Source organism: Grammomys surdaster, unplaced genomic scaffold (genome assembly GCF_004785775.1).
Source record: "Grammomys surdaster isolate TR1022 unplaced genomic scaffold, NIH_TR_1.0 191, whole genome shotgun sequence".
NCBI lineage: Eukaryota > Metazoa > Chordata > Mammalia > Rodentia > Muridae > Grammomys > Grammomys surdaster.
The window spans coordinates 17,139,084-17,160,500 of record NW_021604636.1 but is presented as its reverse complement, the minus strand read 5'-3'; the positions used below and the strand labels follow the sequence as shown (position 1 = coordinate 17,160,500).

At 34.6% G+C, this 21,417-nt stretch overlaps 2 protein-coding genes across 4 annotated transcripts in view; one reads left to right on the top strand and one right to left on the bottom strand.

Annotated features, from left to right (window-relative positions):
• Positions 1 to 6,049, bottom strand: part of Orc4 (origin recognition complex subunit 4) — a 38,526-nt gene extending 32,477 nt beyond the window's left edge. Inside the window, exon 1 of the mRNA XM_028769240.1 lies at positions 5,928 to 6,049. The gene's annotated coding sequence lies outside the window, so the exon portion shown is untranslated. The remainder of the gene's footprint in view (positions 1 to 5,927) is intronic.
• Positions 6,050 to 6,949: 900 nt separating this feature from the next.
• Mbd5 (methyl-CpG binding domain protein 5) overlaps positions 6,950 to 21,417 on the top strand; it is a 370,386-nt gene continuing 355,918 nt past the window's right edge. For all 3 annotated transcript variants that reach the window (XM_028769177.1, XM_028769176.1, XM_028769174.1), the window contains exon 1: positions 6,950 to 6,995. The gene's annotated coding sequence lies outside the window, so the exon portion shown is untranslated. The remainder of the gene's footprint in view (positions 6,996 to 21,417) is intronic.

The following is a 21,417-nucleotide window of genomic DNA, read 5'->3' as shown; positions in this document are numbered from 1 at the left end:
AAACAAACAACCTTATAGAAAAACCAAGCCTTTGGGAAGTCTAAACACTTTCCTAAGCTTATCTGCAGAAATTCTACTAATTTATCATTCAGACAGGCATATTCTCTAGGAGTAAAATATTCACAGAATATGTTACAGTTCTTAACAAGATTTGTTTTCAGAAAAAGTACTTTAACAGTAATTATAACTAGAACTTTATCAGAGAGCTTAATGATTGCCAGGAAGACAAACAACCAACTTTAGTAGCCTGTACTATATAGTCCTGGGACAAACACAAAACTTGAGATTTTTTTTTTTTTTTTTTGGTTTTGGTTTTTCGAGACAGGGTTTCTCTGTGTAGCCCTGGCTGTCCTGGAACTCACTCTGTAGACCAGGCTAGTCTCGAACTCTTGAACTCAGAAATCCGCCTGCCTCTGCTTCCCAAGTGCTGGGATTAAAGGCGTGTGCCACCACTGCCCGGCAAAACTTGAGATCTAATGATAGGAATATAGAATTTTCCCCTGCCTCCACACATTTATATAGGTTCCTATACCAGTTGAAGATCTTGTTTAAGAAACCCCAAGCAAAACTTACAGGAACAATAGCAAACACACAAAAAGAACTTTTAGCTTTTGGACCTGTTTTTTCAGCAAACAATAAGTAAGTAAGTAAGTAAGTAAGTAAAGTCTGAACTAGATAGACATAAAATCTACTATAGATTTACTTGGTGCCAGTCCTCCAACCCATACCAAGTTTTGTGAGGCCCAAATGAAACCCTCAAGAATTAAAGAAGGAAATATCATACTCTTAAACAAGTGCATACACACACAAAAAAAAAATTCAACAAATACAACATTGACCCTGATTTTTTAAAAAAAATGAGAATATTTTTCAACCTTGTAAATAATACCAAGAAAAATATCTAGAGCTAGTTTGAATATGCTTGGCCCAGAGAATGGCACTATTATACTTCAAATGGTATAGGAAGCCTTATAAGATGTTAGGTAAGAAAAGTCAAAGACACAGATATGACGGGAAAAAATGGTCTTGTTTCACAGATATTATGACTGTCCTTGTATAAAATCCTTAAATATCACTTAATACCTATTATGTCATTTATGGGTAAAAAATATACAATGCTTATTGCTTTCATACAGCAAACCTAATTCCCACATTAAAATAATACTATTCACATTTGCACATGTCAAATACATATGTAAATGCACTCATGCACTTCTGTGTGCACATTCGTGCACACACCCACACCCACATACACCACAGGTATAAATCCATCAAAAAGTATAAATAATTTAGGATAAGTCACCCAGTGTAAGAGATCCAATTCTTTGGTCTTGGTGCTCCTGATCTGTTTAAGTATAAAAAGAGAGCTGAACCCTAGCATCATTGCATTATTAAATCTCTGGTCCTTGCTTTTGACAGTGGATGTAATCTGACTTCTCAAGTCACTGCTACTGAGACTTTCTTATCCGGGGAAAGGTAATAAGGGACAGTCACAAGAGATTTTTTTTTACATGTCAGCATACTAATGATACCGTAATGACACTCTCAGAATATATAATACAAAGACAACTTCATTGTCAACCCTGGGCTTGAACTAATACAACTTACTAAGACAAGAGTTCATACTGAAAACTAGGTCAATAGTAGAGAAGATTGGACAGTGTTTATAAGCAGGGATGTAGGAACTTACTCTGTTTAAAACTGGATGTTTAACTTACCTTACATGTCTGTGCAATACTGAAATCAAATTTGCTTCTATGGTACAAGACAATATATTAAAACTACAAAATATTTGTAAACAATTTGTTTTGTTATAAAGTAACAATTTCAAATGTAAAAATCACTTCTTCTTGTAGTAATGCAAGCTTTAATTTTGTATTTTAGAATCTAAAGTCAAGAGATTCATGGTAAATTCAAGGCCAGCCTAGGCAACACAGAGGATCCTACAACAGCATGAGACTACATAGGAAAATCTTATCTCGAAATCCAACACAAAAGCAAAACACACAAACAACAGAAGATGTACTTCTATATAGTTTGTATTTAAAACCACATCATTACTCTTTGTTATAGGGGAGACTAAAATATTTTAGTCTTTACTTGGCACTTTGCTTAGTGCAGGAAGGTTATGATAATGGATCAGGTGGCTGTCATTTTGCTGTCTCAGGACATTTTCCAGTTATTTTTGCTAATTCTTCTAGTATTAAACTTCAAATAACATTGCTTTTCAATTTTAGGAATAATTATTAAGGATGATATATTTAGCTTTTTAATACAAATATCTTAACCTTTTCTATATCCTTTCACTGTATTTGATATAGGAGACATCAGTATATGGTAACAAAAGTGTATGAATTATAGCTTAATTGAAGTTAATTCTTGGCAGCATAAGAAAAAAGGTGAAATACAATGTATAATTTGTTTACATATACTAAAAAAAGTCAAACTAATTTTATATTTTTACTGACACAGGTGGTTAAGAATGCTAAAAGGAAAACCAACAACCAGAGCATACCTAGTCTCTCCCTGATATCTTACTTTTGGATAGATAGCTGTTGAATATTTCTGTAATTTCAAAGTATCACTTGTTCAGTCCTAAACAACTGCTCCTTGTCAACACATCCTTGCTACATATTCACAAAAATCAAGAACTTCTATCATTTAAATCAACAACCAAAAGAGTATATGAGGTTTAAAGTTATGGTTAAAGCAAACTGGACAGATCATCTTGCTAAAGGCAAAACAAACAAACGCACACACTTGACAATAATAGAAATAAAGCAGTCTGAAATTACATGGATCTAGAAAGAGAAAAGTCAGAAACAAACTCCATATCCAGTCATTTCTGCCAAATAAACAGGATGAGTCAACTGAGGCTTTGCAGGATTAAGGTACAACACCACAGCTCAAGGCCCACCAAAAGTGAGTACTCAAGAAATTACCCAACTTAAGTTGAGAAATCAAGGGCCACCTAATCAGGATAAGGGAAAATGGCAGGATTTCAATATATTTTTAAGCCCTGCAAAATGTTATGTCTATAGTGAGAAATTCTAGTATTTAGATATGATAAAATCCTAGGAATCTTTCCTAGGAAAGTGTGATTTTTTAAAAATGCCATTATTCCATACCTCACATATTCCTCTAATTTCCCAAAGGACATAACTGTTACACTCTCCTGAGAAATAAGTACATATTGTACAGAAACACACTCCAAAAAAATTTAGAACCTTGAATTGAATACATGGCAATGAAAGTAAAGATTTTAATTTTCAGGAGGTTAAGTACAATCAGTTCCTTCTGTTTTACAAAGACAATGATATACTGATACCAGAATCCAAAAGGATTCTAAAGCATGACCAAGAATTGCACCTCCCCCCTCATCAGAGTAAAAAATGCAGACAACCATAGCTAACAAAGTATTTTTTAAAAAACGATTCTCTTTAAATGAGCCAGGAATTAGATTTAGAGCTAATTTCTGCAAATTAGTAACAGAAGCTAAAAAATCAAGTAGAATGTTATCTTCAAAGTGTTGAAAAATAACCACAAAGATGGGAGAAACCATAATTCCTCAGAACTGAAGGCAAAACAAGGGCTTTGAAGCAAAGAAATAGGAGAAATGGTTAAATACATTAAGGGACTTCTGCAGACTATCCTAAGCAAAAGGAAAAAGAAGCAAAAAAGACAAAAATGCAGGATATTAATCAGAAGAAAGTGACCAAGATATAGAAACATCTATGTCAATATTCATAGTTAAGAACACTGCTGTCCAACATAAATGTAAATGCTAAGTAATTTAACATTTTCTAGCATATTTAATAAAGCAGAACAAAGTGAAAGTAGTTAAAATTTAACAAGCAAATATGAGAAGCTAAGATATTTTACACACTTTTCAAATATAAAATGAAACAACAAGACACTAAAAAAAATCCTACTGTAAGTCATACTCCCTACAACATACACTGAAAGTGCTCAGAAGCCAAACGGGGCTGCTGGCAATTGTACTGTCTAGCACAAGTTGAAAACTTATGTTCTGGAGATAAAGCTAAATATGAAATTCAAGAAACAAGAACAACATATAAATTAAGACAGTTCACATACTATCCAGAAAGAAAGTAATACTCTAAGAACAGATCATCCATCTGCCACAATGGTATAAATCCTTATGGAAAACAGTAAAATAGAAAAAAACTATACGAATGACTTAAAAAGGATGATTTAAAAGACAATTTCTGAATGAATAAATCCAAACAGCCAGAAAGTTTCTGAAAACAGACAATATCCCCAGAATAGAACTTTACTCAACACCGTGCAAATTATAAAACCACACTCATCAGATTGGCAAAAACTAAAAGATAATGGTTGGTGAGATGGTACAAGTGAGAACCTATCACACCTGAGGCCAGGGTATAAAACGGCATACCAGTTTTAAAGTTTTGTAAAACTGAAGACAGCCACATACAACTCATAAAAATACATAAATGAACACAAGCCAAAGTTCATTAAGACTAATTGTGGCTTAGTTTAAAAAGTGTATATACCGTACACCACAACGAAAATATATAAATTGCAGCAAACTATATTAACAGGGTCAAATCCGAGTAAATAAAGGCTTCCTGCATGCTCTGCCTTAATAGGATATGTGAACTACCTACAAATAGATAAAAAGAGAGGCAAACCTGATATTTGTTTAGAAATGCTGAGATAAGGTTTTACTAAAAGAAAAGCAGCGAATCTCAGGATAATATTAAGGTGGCACAGGAGGAAGAATGGTCTGGAAGCCATTAGTGGACCTGTGCTTGCCAGCTGCTATCCATGTTTTGGTTCTTGATTCATACATCTGTGTTTTGTGCACTTCTCCACACATAAGGCCCTTAACACAAAACAGGATTTAAAAGTTTTAACTAGGCCATAATAGTTTTCTTGCTATATATATATAGTTTTTGCTATAACAAGATTGAGATTTGGTTTTCTAATAACATTTTAGGGCACTGGAATTTTGTTTTGAGCCCATCTGGTATAATTACCTCTCTGGAAGGAAGAAAAGATAAGCACCGGGCAATGGATACATTAAGTGGAGTACTGTATACACTCGCACCAAGAAAAATTTGGAAAATGTGTAACTTTAACTGTGAATCATTCTGAGCAGAACTGAAATAGTTAAAACTAACAGTAAGTTCGAAGATCTTCGATTTAAAAATTTTTTTAGGTAACTTGGATTATTAAAGACGAAGTAATAATTCTCTAAAGTATCTTGACAAAAACCTACTAGAAGACTAACGAAGAAAGTGAAGATGGAAAAAAATCCGTTATTTCACTATAAAAAAGAAAAACCCAGATAACAAGCTTTCTCTTTTACTCCACAAAAAAAGAAAATGTCAAGGTTTTTTCTTTTTTAATGACAAAACTCAGTATGAAGAATTACAAAATCCCAAACATCCTCAAATGGGCAGTCTTTTGTGTTTGCAGCAGTAAGGCAAAGAGCACTCAAACCTTTCCTTTCCGTGTCTACAGCTTCTCCAAAATTCCAAGGAAAACAGAAAAGTAAGGAAGGCAGGATGGGTACATAGCCAATATAAGCAAGGCTACCTACAGCTGATCAAAATTCACACCTCTGGTTTGGTTTTTCCAAATAGGTCGCACGCTCTAAAGCAGGTAGTGCTTCTCTCTGCGGAGAACCCGATTTTTCAACACTGGCCAATCACGTTCCTCACCCACAAGCCTTCTTTAACCGGTCTCAGCAGAACTGTGTGCCCTGCTCAGGGCTTCCTCCACAGCATCGCCAGGAAGCCAAGAGCCAGGCGAAGGCCGCCTGCTTTAGGCCTATCGGGCCTACACAAGCCTCTCAGTCTCCTCAGACTGAAATCTGAGCACCGTCCACCGGCAAGTGTCCACTGCGGCCCTGACCTTGCCTACGAGACCAGCCTTACCTCCCGCAGTAAAGCCTGCCTAAATCGGGCAAAGCCAGCCGCCGACGACAGTGAGGACCCAGGAAGTTCACCGCCTTCTCAGCTCTGTTTTACCTAGGGCTGCCAAGCGCACAGAGCAACTCCCAGCAAGCACGGCGCGCGCCCGGCCTCTGCTGCCCCGCCCCGCCCCAACACGTGACCTCCGTTCCCCTCGGTCCACGCCTACTTCCGTCCCTCCACTTTCCCTAAGGAGGGAGGAGGCGGCTGGGGGTGTTAAAGAGTAGCAACTTCCTCCCTCTTCCCGCCCCCGCCCCTCTACCCCCTGCTACAATGTCTTCCGGGTCGACAGCGCCTTGGAGCCTTCTGGGAAAACATCTCATTTCCTCCCCTCCCCCTCCGCCTGCCTTCAACCAACCAGCCTCCCGTCAGAAAGGGACATGCGCAGTGAGTGCCTCCCGTCTCTTCTACCCGAGCCCCCCCTCCCCCCCAAGCAGAGAGACCCCAGCAGCAGCAGCAGCTGATGATGAAGAGAGAGGCAGTGGCAGAGGGGGGGCACCTTTTATTTCTATTTTTAAAGGGACAGGACACTAATTTTACCCCACTTCAACCTTGAATTGAGGGGGGTGGGGGGAAGACGGCTGAGTTCCTCCCCCACCCTCCAGCTCTGAGCCCTGAGTGGGGGATTGAGCCTGAGAGAGAGGAGAGGAGTTTCTTCTTCTTAGAAAACCCCCATCCACGACTCCTACCCCCTCAGCCCTCTACTCGCCTGCTTCCAGAGCCCCCTCCACCCTCCTTCTCTGTGGCCGTGAGAGGAGAGAAAGAGACCAAAAGCCTCTTAGCAACACAGACCCTTGGCTGCTGCTGCTGTTGCTGCTGCTGCTGCTGCTGCTCCTGCTGCTGTTGCTGCTCCTCCTGCTGCTGCTGCTGCTTGGCCCTGGCTGGAGACATCTCCCTACACCGGGAGCAGCCACTTCCCCAGCTCTCCTCCTCCTCCTTTGCCTCCTCCTCCTCCACTCCCCCCCCTTTATTACCCTTTGTGTCATCCTCCACAGCTCCAGGGAAGGCACTCAAAAGTGGGGGGCAGGAAAGGTAAGTGAGTCTGTGGGGGCTCCATTGCCTTCCTCTGGCTCTGACTTTCACTCCGGGGCAGCAGTAGCACCAAACCTCATACGCAGTGGAGCTCCGGGGTGAGGAGGGGGTGGTGCTGGGGGGTGAGTGAAGGAGGGGCAGGAGTGAGGAGGGGTGTGTGAGGTGGGGTGTCCACCCTGTCAGGGAAGGAAGGACACTTTTATTTTTATTTGCTGTTGTCAAAAGTGGTTTCTCCAGCTAACATCTGATTGTGTCTTGCTTCAGTGGGGGAGAATATAAAAACAACCCCCTCCTTCCTCCAATGAGGTGCCAGGGAAAAAGATACAGAAAGAGGCATACTTTTTGGATGTCACTTATAAAATTACATTTAGAGAGATTTTTTTCCCTTTCCTCGGGAAAATCTGCCTGCATTTGTTTCTGAGTGGGAAAATGTCGGGATCTGAATTGTGTTGGAACTGCTTTAACCAGTTGTAGACCTGAGTGTTTTCTCTCTTTGCTTCTTTCTGTCTGTGGCTTGGATATTGACTTTAGTGTTGGAAGATTTGACTGGTTTTACGTTAGGTGTTTAGCTTCTCCATTTTTCATTTTGTCTGAATTACATAGCAGATTTCAAATTTTAGTTCATAAGGCCTTTGGTTGGATTTTACACTTCTCTCTCTCTCTCTCTCTCTCTCTCTCTCTCTCTCTCTCAATATCTGATATCTGTTTCATGTTGACTATATATTCAAAGCTTAAGATGTTTAGTTTAAATGCCACTGATATTATCTTTTTCCCACATACCTTTCTGGTATTTATTTTCCACAACATGAAAATATTAGCTATTTCATAACTAACTTTCCCCCCTCTAATCTTTGTAACTTGTCTGAACAAGTAATCCCTATTGAAAACTTTATGTTGTTCTTGCTGCATAGAAGGCCCTATCTCTCCATCAACATTTTGCTGGATTGGTACCACTTCAGTTTTAACTGAATTATTTATTTACTGTTGTAAATCGAGACGAGGTTTTCATCTCAATTTTTGTTGTGAACAAATTGTTCACAACATATGTAGGAAAATAAATTTCCAAAATAAACTTTCCTGATTTTTTTAAAAAAGTCATGAAGTTGTAATTTGTTATAGTTGGCTACACATCGAAAGGTAAATCTAGATCTAGATTTAGTTTATTCTATAAAGAATAACAGTCTTCATAAAAATAACTGTTCTGTATTCCTATATGATATGTTCTTATGGCTCTTATTTTACAGTGCTATATTTTATTTATATTTATATATTATACCTATATTTCAAAATAGAGTGCCATATTTTATTCCACCAGTACTAAAAATATATTTCTGTTGTAGGCCTCATAGTTACAGCTTACATTAGGAGGTAATATTTTGTTTCATTTATTCATTTCCTTAGCCTTTCTTTGAAAAAGGATTCACACATTCATATTCTATTCGTATGCCTCTCTCTCGCTTTTTAAAAACTGCATTGGCTTCTTTGATTCCATAATTTATGTCAGCAGTAGAAAAACAGAAATTTGATCAGCAAAAAGGATTGAAGAAATAAATCTATAAAGATATTTGGCATATTATCTTTGACATAGTATTTCAATTTGATGATCCTTTTTTTTGTTTTATATTTTTTCTTGATTGTAAAGCCAAAACATGATATATGCATATTTTAGTAACCCAAAAGCATTTCATATGTAGAAACTTGTCTAGTAAAATTTTAATTGCCAATCATGTATAAAAGTAGACATTTATACAGAGGGTGGGGAACTGTGGCAGTGAACAGTATGGTCCTATTTCTTTCTGTTATGAATTTAAACACTTTTTTTCCCCACCTTTCTCTGAGATGTGATTACTTCACTCAAGCAGAAATCTGTGCTAATTCTGAGTTGTTTCTCCCATCATCAGTACTACTATTACTGGTCCACCTCAGATTTTCTGTCTTCTTAAATCTCACAACCATAATGTAATTGATAGAATTAAGTATGCAACTTGTGTAGACAGTTGGGACAGTCTAGGGCTAGTAGGCAGCTAGGTAAGAATTTACAGTCTTAAGTTTAATGCCTGTGCTTAGTTTGGGTTTCCTTTTCGTTGAGCTGAGGCTGGGTGTGAACTCATGCTCATCCTGCCTCAGCCTTTTGAGCAGTGGGATTATAGTGGTGCCATACTTTGTATTTTCCTTTGAAAGTTCCTGTTCATCTGTTTCCTACTTAACCCATACGTGGTTAGAAGACTCTGTATTTTCTCTAGATGAGATAATGGCATGACTTGAAAACCTTTTATTCTAGTTTTAGTATGGCTTATATTCTAAGTGTAAAAGACTGTTGATATTTTAGGAGGATAATCTTTCACCTAGTTACTACCTTGGAGGTCACATTATCTAATTCTTTATGTGCTGTGATATTTAGAAATCCTGAAGAATTCAAGGATTCTATGCCCTTTTTTTTTTTTGCTGCTGTTGTATTTTATTTATTTATTTATGCCAGAAATGAAACTTTAATAGCTTATTCTGTGTGTAGCAGTTGAAAGTATTATACATAGGCTTTTCTCAAGACAGAGTCTATGATCTGGAAATCCATATCTAGACCAGACTTGTTTTTAACTTGTAGAGATCCACCTACCCTCTGCCTCCTCCATCCTGGGAGTAAAACTGAGCAACTACCAGGCCTGTCTAGGCTAATTCTTTTCTATGAATGTTAAGGTATATAGCTTTAGAACTATGATTTGCCCATTTGTAAAGTGGTAATTTGTTGTTGCCTATTTGAAGAAGTACTAATTTCACTGCTTGTGGATTATTACTTTTCAGAATCAGTTCTACTTTCTCAACTACTAATCCCCCTACCTCAAACCTCCAGTTAATCAGCTCAGCAAATCTCTCTCTTACTCTTGTTTTGAGAACCCCATTTATAACAATTAGAATTCTAAATGTTTACTTGCAAGTTTGACTTAATGAACAACTTAAAGACAAAAGTTCATCTGATGAGAATTTGTATACACTATCATACAATTCATAGCAAACAAGATGCATAGGTAGGGCCAACTGGTTGGTTGACATAATCCATATTAGTTTTAGAAATAGATCTATTTGTTTTTTTTTTTCAACTAAGAAGTGTAAGATTAACTTCTATCATCTTTCCCCTCCTATTGATATAATTCTTAATACCATGAAAGTTTTTTATTTTCCTCAGAATTTTTTTTCTTGTTGCTGTGGTTCTCACATTTTCTAATTAACAACCAAATTAAATACTGTTTAAAAGTACAGTGTTCATAAGATTTAAATACATATTTCCTTCTAATCCTCATCAGGATAGAATTTGACAGAAGTGGCTTATTTTGACTATACAATGACATAAAACTTGCCTAAATGTCCATTTGTTCAGGGTACACTGAGTCTGTGTTGCTGTGAGTAGTTGGGATTATTAGGCTGTTCTTGCCAGTTCTGTAGAGCAGTTGTTGTTTAGGTGACCTGTTTCCCTGACTTTGTTTTTTTGGTCCTTACCCAGAGAATTATCAGCTTTCCAGTTTTCTATGGATTTGAAGATTACATCTAGTCATCAGTGGGACCCCATGAAGTCAGCCAGAAAGTCTATATCCAACTTATGTATCTTTGTAAACTTTGTGGCATTTTGAATGTATGTGAAAAGTAGATTGTTTTTAAACATCTATAGACTATCTTTGTCTCTCAGGCATGCGTTAGGCATTTGAAAACAAGGATGGTCCCTGCAATTCCATGTAAAGAGATTTCTTAATTGTAATCCACAGATGTATTGGTCAAATCTTTATGTTTTTTTCGGATCCCCAAAATGTATTTACTATATCAATACAATTAGAACAATGCATGTTTTAGGAGATTATATTACTATATTTTATTAAAATAGAAAAATATAAGGAAATTTCTATTTGATACTATACTTTAGGGATTTTCAATTGACACACCATTCACTAGCTTTAGACTATACAAGTCATCTGTGTGGCTACCATTGCTGGGTTTCTATTCTGACTATAATTCTTTAGCTTGAAAATAATTTAAAATGTTCATTAATTTTTTTCAAGTTAAGAAAGACAATTCTCTCCAAATTTAATGTTTTACTTTGAATATATATTTAAACCTCATACAGCAGGTATTGAAGGTGTTCATTTTCATTTTGAGTGTTTAAATACTTTGCACCATATTTTAAGCAATTCATAACAATATTATTGAAGTCTACTATATTACTATGAGTGAATTAAATTAGTCCACCAACTTTGTTTGAGTTTTGGTATTTTTAGTATATACTGTATATGTTACTTCAAGATCCTCGTAAAAATATTTCTCATTTTATTTCTAAAAGAGTTGCAATGTTCGATACTACTTATATAGTTTTAATAAAATGAGTTAGAACTTTTTCAATGATGAATTCTTAAAAAAGCAAAGAAGCATGTATCAGTTTCTATAATAGCTTTAATACAAAATTGAAAAGTACCTTGGAGAGAAACAGCTGGATTTGCTTCTCAGTTTTTACCATGTATGTTTTAGAATAATGTTGATTCACAGTTGAAGAAAAGGAGTCCATGTCTCTGTTGGCTAGTTTAATACCTTTGAGAAGTGAATAGACTCCAACTGGTAAATTCTTAAGTCTTTCACATTCATTCTTAAGTTTCTATTCTAGAAGTATTCTTGAAGTATTATTTATTGTAAGTGTATAGCACCTTAGTGAATATATCAGTTTTGCTCACTCTTTACATTTGCATTGTTGTGTCATTTTCCATATGAGGAAACTGTTTACCAACCAAGTACCATGTAATTATTAGACAGTATTGTGTTAGTTATAGAGTACTTCTTAATTCAACCCACAATCATAATAAAGAGTTTTACCAATCTGTACTGAGGAAAGAACTAATAAAATAATGGCTCCAGTAACTTTAGAAGTAGGATAATGGAAAATTTTTCACAGTGTATGAGGATAGAAAAACAAACCAAGCACCATTCTCTTACATAGACCAGTGTGCCACTTAAATCATAAAACCAGTCTTCTCTTTACATAGCAAAATAACATAACAACAGTCTTACTATTGAGCTTCCTTTAGCTTACATGGAGTTGCATGCAGTGTTTTGCTAAATGAAGTTGGAGGTTACAACAGTATGTACCAAGATATTTCTTCTAACAGTTTTTATACAAATGTTTTGTTGGTGGAATACCACAAAACAGGGTATTGAAGAGCACCTTCAAAAGTATAGTGACGTTTAGTTTAATCAGTTAGAGTTGATTTTTGTTTTTGTTTGTTTGTTTGTTTGTTTTGCGCCCGTTGCTTTCTTAAAAAAAGAATAAATTTTTTTTGTTAATTAATCTTTATGTTCTTTCTTAGTGAACGTGTTTTTATACCATATACTTAGGTTGATGGTCATCCTATGAGCAGTCTTCCATTCTTTGAAAACATTTAATGATAAGGAACTCTGTGTTTCTGTTGTAGCTCAGAATAGACAATTATAAATGGTATCTGACATATAGGAACACTTTTTAAACTTGGGAAAGATTAAGTCTGTGGTCCCAAATAATTTTTTTTTTTTTAGAAAACCTAAAAATAAATTAAAAATAAGAATTCTAATTTTTTTATCATTTCTATTTGAGGTATAACTATATTATATAATAATTTAATGTTGGAATAACTCTTAAGTCTTCAAAGAGAAAAAGAGGTGAGATATTTATAGATTAACACACATTAATATTTATTTTCTAACATAGGTTGGCATACTGGAAATCAAAATTGCTAATGACGTTGAAGCATCTACAAAGCTTGTACTTCATTCAAAGTTTAATATGACAAATTTTGATCTAGCATAGTTGGCTTGTAAAATTTTGTCTTAGAGACCTTTACATTAAATTCCATAGCATTAAACAAATTATTAGAATATATTACTTTAAAGGAATAAAATGAATTATGCTATCAACTATCAACCTTGCAGTGGTGGATAACTTGTGAAAAAATTGAATTTTATTAAAACTTTTGTTAAGTAAACAGATTTAGCAAGCTGGAAGTTTTTTGGTTTGTTATTACAGTTAAACTTAAATTCTTGTCCCTAGCTTTCTACCCCACTTCTTAGCTGAATGTCTGTTTGTCAGAACCAAGAAATATATATGGAAATGTTTCCTGAGACCCAGTCTTAAATTTTATTTACATCTTTCCTTGTTGCTATGGTTATTGTTTTTTATTACCACAAGTACAAAAAATGTTAGCCCTTGATATTAATCCATTCTTGATACTAGGGCTATAAAGCATAGCCAAGGAAAGAAAATGCTGATGTTTTAAGTTGTTTCTTTATTTGGGATGTGCTAATTAAAGTGAAACTGCCATAAAGTAAAAACAATAGACTTTTATTAGAGAAATTAGCTATAAAGTTTGTCATTCTTAAATATTATATAGTGAAATACTTGAAAACTCAGTTGCATAGTACAGTAGAGACAGAATTTATTTTTTAAAGCATTATTCCAAAACTATGTTCTTCTTTCCACATTTATCACAATGGAGCTTGTGCTAAAGGATTTCTTGGCTATTTTAGAGACTAATCTAGTTAAAAGGTTTGTTTATGCTTTCCAGCTCTGTTCTGCTGATGGCATTAGAATGCTGGCCAGAGCCAGACATCTAACTGTTTATAACATTCAAATTTCAATTAAAGCTACAGTGTTTAGTTCACTATGTATCAGCAAGCCCATACCAGCTAAAAGGATTGCTGGTAATGTTTGTGGTGATTTTGTGTTGCACTAGGCTTTGCTAAATTTTGCAACTAAGAATATGTTTTATTAATATAGGAAGCATTGGCATTTAATTGTTTTATAGGTATATAAAATCAAACTTACTTTCTACTAGCAATAATATAGTATTTTCTACTTCTTTTTAACAATTTCCTTTGAAAATAATAAAGACTGTCTGCTTAAATGGTCTAAGTTTTTTTGTTTTGTTTAGTTTTAACTTTTCACATTCTATAATGGATGTTACTTTGCTATTCAATTGATTTGGATCCTAGTTCTAGTTTAAAGAACAGACTGATATGCTGCTTTTTCCCCACATAAAACTAGAAGTTATGTTATTCCGATGTTTTTTTATGTATATGAAAGGAGTCTAGGTGGAAACAACAGATTTTAATTTAATCCTACATACTTTCTCTCTTGTTCCTCTTTATCTTTCTAGTTCTGTTTTTAAGCATATTGCTAAACTGTTTAGTTTTCTTTTTATAAAGGTATGAATTTAATATTTCTTCAGTTGTTTATCTATTTTTGTATAGCTTATTGAGACTAGTCAGAATGGTATGTGCATTTAGTTTTTCTATTTTAATAGCCATTTTTGCTAAATTTATTGCTTTTTCTTAGAGCTGTTTTACTTTATTTATACATTGACTTAATATACATATTATAGACATGAGTTTGCTAAAATCCAGATACGTGCAGTATAAATGTATTATTTAGGAAAAATAAAAATTCATATAGAATAAATTGTTAGTAAAATCTTTAAATAGTATTATCGAAAGCTGTATGTGCCTCACTTTTTTAATACTTTAAGAAATACTCCTTTGATATGGTATAATTTTAAGATAGGAAGGTAAGAAATGCAGTATAGTATCTTAAGTTAAGAATGAGAACTATACAAAATTTAGATTTATAGGTTAAATACATGGCTAGAGTTCCAAGATAAGCTAAGTACAAAAGTAAGTCAGATAATATGTACAGTATACTGTCATTTATATAAAAAATATGTAGAATATTTTGGGTTTTTTTTGAGAATGTATGTTTGTACAGATAATGTAGTGCTTATTTTCTCCTTCATGTATAAACTCAGCAGGATGTGTGTGTGTGTGTGTGTGTGTGTGTGTGTGTATACAGATCTAGAATATATGTACCAAGTTGCATCTTTTATATATAGAAATTTTGTGTTTGGAATTCTGCTAAATGAAAGAACTCTATTTTATATTTGTTTTAGCATTAATGTATGTTTAAGCATTACTTGGATTTGATTTCAATAAGTTCATATTTATACAGCAGTTTTACCATGAAAAGTATATATTAAAGTAACAAGAAAAAAAATTGCCCAGAAAAATTACAGGCTGGACCAAATAGTCACATGAATAGATGGATCCCTGTATACCTTAAGGAAATTTAATATTGTTAAGGTTATTGTAGATTTATTCACAGTCAAAGAATGATCTAGTCTTCTTACATAAGAGCATGAAGCCTTGTCCTATGAGAAAGGAACAATGAATATAGTGTAACTATACCTTGAAGTACCTGAAAATCCTTCTATTATACCCTGCTAATACAGAAGGATGTCAGTTATGAAGCTTTAGTCTGAGATAGAAAGTTATGTTTAGACATGCTCACCAGCGATAAATGTTACTGTGTGTTCACCAAATGACCTGACACTTCTTCCCATTTCTCAGTATCCAACTACTGGTTTGGGTAGAGGGCAAAATCAAAACAGAAGATTTTTAAGAATATGCATTTTTATTTTCAACTGATGTGCTTGAAAAATCAGTATAGAAACTTTTGTAAAATTGTATGAAAATGAGCATGTAAATATACTTACTAAAGAAGGTATTCGAATTCGTAAGGCTAATCACCATGTACTTTTTGAGAAAGATAAGTTAATGAGAATGGATATTAGAGGGGAAATACTGTTGTCATAGAAGGGAGAAATTTCGGGTAAGGACAAAGCTTCCAGTAAAATGATGTCTTTGGCAACTTCGTTTATTAAGTGTTATTTTTCTTGTTAGTTTGTTTGTTTTTGCAGACAGGGTCTTACTCTGTAGTGCAGACTGGCATGGAATTTACAGAGGTCTACCTGTCTGTCTAACTCTACTTCACAAGTGCTGGGACTAAAGGCATGCACTACCACACCCAGCCCAGGAGATTTGTTTTTAATGCAATAAGAATAAATGTTAAAGTTCAAAATAACCTGGAAAAGTAAGGATGTGATTAGAAACATTATACATGTAAATTTCTGGTTTTACTTTATTTCCCAGAACATAACTCAGAAAGGAAATTAGCAGGGAAATAATCTAGTCAAAGATTAAGAAAATGAGTAATGGTATAATAAGAAGTTGGATATCCATTGACATCTTAAGCTAGTGTATCTGGTTATTAGTTGGCGATGAAACACTGTAGGTTCAGATAGTTAAACATTTCTAAGATTGGTGCATGTTTTCTTTGTTTGCTTATTAAAATTCATATCCAAGTTGATTCTTGAGAGCAGCTGTGAAGTATACATATCATATGTAAATGCTAAAACAAAACAGTATAGTTTATGTTTTCTCCATTTAATTCATAAATTTTTAATGGATCTGATCTGTCCTGAAGTAGTTCTGCAGTTAAAATACTATGGTATTCTACCCTTATCACCAGGGATTGGTTTTTTTTTTTTAACAGGAAAATTTATTAACACAAATGTGTATTTTCTTCTCAGCTGAAAAGAAATTAATATCTATCTTAAAATTGGTGGTTCTTATGAACTGAGTGTTTGTTGTCTCCAACTATTAATGTCTTGCCAATACCTTTCTTGAACAAAGTGTTGATAGCTATTATGTACTCACTGGGATGTATGTTCAGGAATTGTCATAGTTCTTTGTCTTCTAGAGCTAAACCCTGGAGGTGGACAAGGACTTAAACAATTGTACCAAATAATGCAGAATTAGAATTTTTATCATGGAAAGTTACATGACGTGTACTTAGAGAATTCAGTCGAACCAGGAGACATCTGTTATGAGGCACTGCTTATTTGGTTGTAACTCCTCTGAGAAAGAGTTACCTTGATCATGATGGAGAAACATTTGCTGAAAAGAAAAGCCCAAGGGCTGCTACAGGCATAGATATGAGCAAAAGTCCAAGACATTAGTTGTTAGCAACGTTTTCCTTGATCTTTAGGTTTAATACTTAAAAACAGACAAATATTCTTTCTTCTTAATGAGAAACAACATGAAATCAGTTATAGATTGGTTGTTATGGAAGAACACTTTATTTCAGTCTAAAACTAATAATGTACTTTCCCATACAGTCTTGATTTTAGTTTCAGATCTTAAAAGATTTTTAACAGAAATTGATTGGAAACTATGAACATAACATACTTTTCTAGAGATAACTAGGCAGAACTTAAAAAAGGAATTAAAATAATATGTCTGATTTCAAAAGAGAAGGACCTGGTTATGGTTGACCAATGTATATTATGAAGGAAAAGCCTCCTTCAGGTGCTAGGTTGATAGAGGTTAGTGATAACAGATAAGGTAAGGGACATAGTGTGTGGGGCAACTTACGAAGCCGTTCAGCTGTCTCTAGCTACCGTACAGTAACGCATGCCACAAATCAAAGGAGATAGGAGAAGACAAACCATTATAAATCTATGCTTATTTATACCACTTACTAGAATATAAAAATTTTACAAATTATTTCATTTGTCAGTAAGAAAAATGGGGTTACATAGTAACAACAATACAAAGGTTAGCTTTTTTTATTGTTATGTTCATATTAGCCCAGTCAGAAATGATAGTAAATGACTAGGTTGTACTCCCTATCTCAAGGTATGATCTTAGCTTTGAATATATTGGTGTATCTGATTTGCTTTAGTATATTTAAAGATAAGATTGAAGAAATGTTATTTTTATTTTTTTAAAATATAATCACTGAGTTATCCTCATTGCATTTGGGCTTTGGACACCACCTTCTATTTTTATTAAAAAGTCTGAGAACTAGAGCCTCAAGAAACAGAATATTATGAAAATGATAAAATTAATGGATTAAGTCAGTTGTTCACAGCAAAATACCACAATAAATATAAAAGTTAAAAAAATTCATTGAATAGATTAGCATACTGCCTTACTTGGGAGTTGATAAATTCTTTCAATGCATTGCTTTTAAAGATGAACAGTTTGTAAAATAAATTTGAGCCTAGTTTTCTGGGATTCTCAGGTATCTCAGACCATCTTCCTCTCCCACTGTTGGCCTCCTCACTCTTCCCTGTCCTTTTTTTTTCCTAAAAATTAAATCTATCTGTGTAGTATTGTGGGGGGGGAGGAAAGGAGGGAGGGGGCTATGATCATGTAAACAGAGGTCAGAAGACAACAGTGAGAGTGGGTTCTTTCCACATGTGGGCAAAGGATTGAACTCATGTCTTATAGTCTTGGAGGCAAATACCTTTATCATCTGAGCTGTCTTGTCAGCCCAGACTATGCTTTTTAAAACATACTTTAATCTCTAAGAATGACAGAAATGTTTAGAGTTATTTATTTACTATGAATACAGTGCTCTGAATGAGAATACATTGATACATAATTTTTGCAGTACCTAGAGGAATCGTGAGTTCATAGACCACCACTACTTGAAAAGCTTATATTTGAGAAGAGAACTTACTGAGTTCGCTAACCCTGAAGCCCCAGCTGTACCTTACTACGTGGCATTAAGATTGGTTTGGACATTATTCAGAAATTGCTGTGTTCCTTCTGCTTTATACCTCATTTTTCTAACAAAGTGTATTTCTAAAGACACTAGTTCTGTGATAAATGAGTAGTACTTCTGTCCCCAAGGACTCTGTTATCAAATAAGGTTAATAATCTATGAGTATAATTATAAAATGGTAGTAGGATTTATAGCATATATTAGGATCTATCAGTACTACTTTCAAATCTCTAATGTAATTCTAATAACCTAATTAGTACTTTATTGTGTCCCATGCACTAACCTAAGAATTTTATAGGTAATATGTTCTATTTTTAAATTTTAGTGTATACTTTAATATATATGAATGTGATCTAAAAATTTTTTTTTGTTTTTTTCTTTTATTGAAAATAGATTTATTGTTCTTCATGTAGCATATTCTGATTATGTTTTCTGCTCTCTCTACTCCTTCCAGTTCATCCCTAATTCCCCTCCCATCTGGATCCCTTTCAGTCTCTTATTAGAAGACAAACAGGCTTCTAAAAGATCATAATAAAATTATAAAACAAAAACTGATACATTGGAATTGGACAAAACAAACAGAAGGAAAAGAGCCTAAGAGAAGGCACAAGAAAAGAGATCCACCCACTTATTTGCATACCCAGGAATCACATACAGACACTAAGCAGAAGCCATAATCTATAAACAAAGGACCTGATGCAGACCCATGTAGGCCCTGTGCATGCTGCTTCAGTGTCTTTGAGTTCTTATGTACTTTGATTATTCTGATTTAGAAGACCTTGTATTCTTGACATCCTCTATTTTTTTACTTTTTTTCTGCACCTCTTTCACAGGATTCTCTTGAGTCCTGAGAGGAAGAATTTGGTGGAGATATTTCATTTAGGGCTGAGCATTCAAAAATTCTCTCACTAGATTTATGAGATAAATGCTGTATTTTTGTTAAGGCATTAGGGAACAGTTTGTTTTAAAGTGTTTGGTTTTTCTCATATCCTGTATAATTCATCAGTTTAAGAATGTGATAAACTGAGACCCAGAAGACAAACACTTTAACACTGAAAGACTTAAAAGAAAACTATTGCTAAGAGAATTGTAGATAGTTGTGTAGACAAGGAAGGTAGGAAGGAAGGAAGAGAAAGAAATAAGGAAATAGAGTATGCAGTTTCATATAGTTTCATCAGCCACACACATTCGTACATGCACTCACCTCTGCCTGAGCACACACACACACACAAAAGCAGAATGAATTTTCTCTTTAAAGTAACAAACAGGAGCTAGTGATATAATTGGATGGTAGGTCATGTGCCCAGAATGTCTGAGACCCTTGGTTTAATCTCCAGTACAAAAAATGAAGTAAAATTTAGTTTTAGAATCTAATTAACAAGGCAACATTATTGAAGAATTTTACACATACAAAACATATAAAATTTGCATTTGGGGGGGGCTGTTGCACACCTTAGGGTAAACATGTAGATGGATGTTAGAGGACCACCTCTGTGGAGTTAGTGCCACCTTCCACCTTTGCCCTGAATTCCACAAATTGGACTCAAGTAGTTGAGTTTGTGTGGCAAATACTTTAGTTCTGAGCCATCTTTGCCAGCCTGTTGAGACATAGTTCAGGTACATAAAATTCATACTAATTTTTATATTAAACCATCTTTACATATGATGGACCAGTACTTAAAATATTATTTTTGTTTGTCTTGATATTTATTTTGCTGATTTCATATGAAAATTTGGAAACCTAGTTCACCCAATTATTTCAGCTTAAAAATCAGATAATTTTTCAAATTCTTAAGTAGTTAAACCACTGTAAATTTCTGCCAGGAAATGTTATACTTAAATATGTTTTTAAAGTTATACTTCATGGAAAAGTTTGTTCTTCAAGTATGGCCCTCATGCGTCACTGGACAACGACAAGGGGACCAGAGATATTACAAGGTCCCCTTCAATTACTGGAGGTCAGGCCTCTATCCCCGCCTTCGCAAGATTAGATTCGCCACAGCCCATCTATACTTAGAGAAGGGAGGAGATGTCAGGGCTAGCCCTGCTTATACACCGAAGGCCTAAAAACAGCCATAGGCCTAAAATCAGGAATAGGCCTGTCATACATGTATACTAACACCAAGTCTTGGGTCTCTGTGGATAAACACTGAAACAGATGGCTATAAGCTATTGTAAACAGGCAATTTTTGTTACAATTTACCAGCCTGAGTAGTCATAGACCTTGTAAATAGGTAGCCTTGGCGGATAATACCAACTTAGATAAGGACAAGTGAGTCATAGGTAAGAGTCGTAGCGACCTGTCCCCTGAACCTTCACCCAGCTGATACCCTGTTCTGAAAAATATCTGTATTCCCTCTGAACACTCATGCTCCAGTGTCATCCCCTTCCCCTTGTCCTGCCTTTTAGTGTTTATAACCCCTGTGTGAATGAGTATAAATTACAATTTGAAAAGAAAATAAATTATACACACACACACATATATATGAGAGAATATAAAAAAAGAAAAGTTTGTTCTTTTACAATGAAGTTGTTGCTTGCATTTTAGACTATTCTGAAGGCTAATAAGAGGCATCAGGGACTAAATTAAGGTAATAATAAAAAATTTCCAAAGAAAGAATTTGTCTTAAAGTCAAAAATTTGTTTTTTGTTTATATTAATATTATATGTATAGTTAGAAAAGAGAGCTCTCACACCTGAGACTTGGTCTCATGTTGTACATATGATACAGAAAAAGACAAAGGAGGGTCTAGTCATTGTTTTCTACAAATATTAAGTACTTGGCCATAGACTTGACTCAATTTTAAGTCAGGCATTTCTAAATGATAATCATAAATACTAACCTTTTTTATGCTTTCAATTTTATTGTTTATTAAAAAAAGATCTTGAAAAAGTTTATAGGTATCCTAAGTCATGGAGGAAATATTACATCTGGGACTCAGATCACCTGCTTCCTAGTCTACTTAAGTAAACAAGATGATGACAGAAAGGAAAGCTAGGCAAGACACTAGAAAG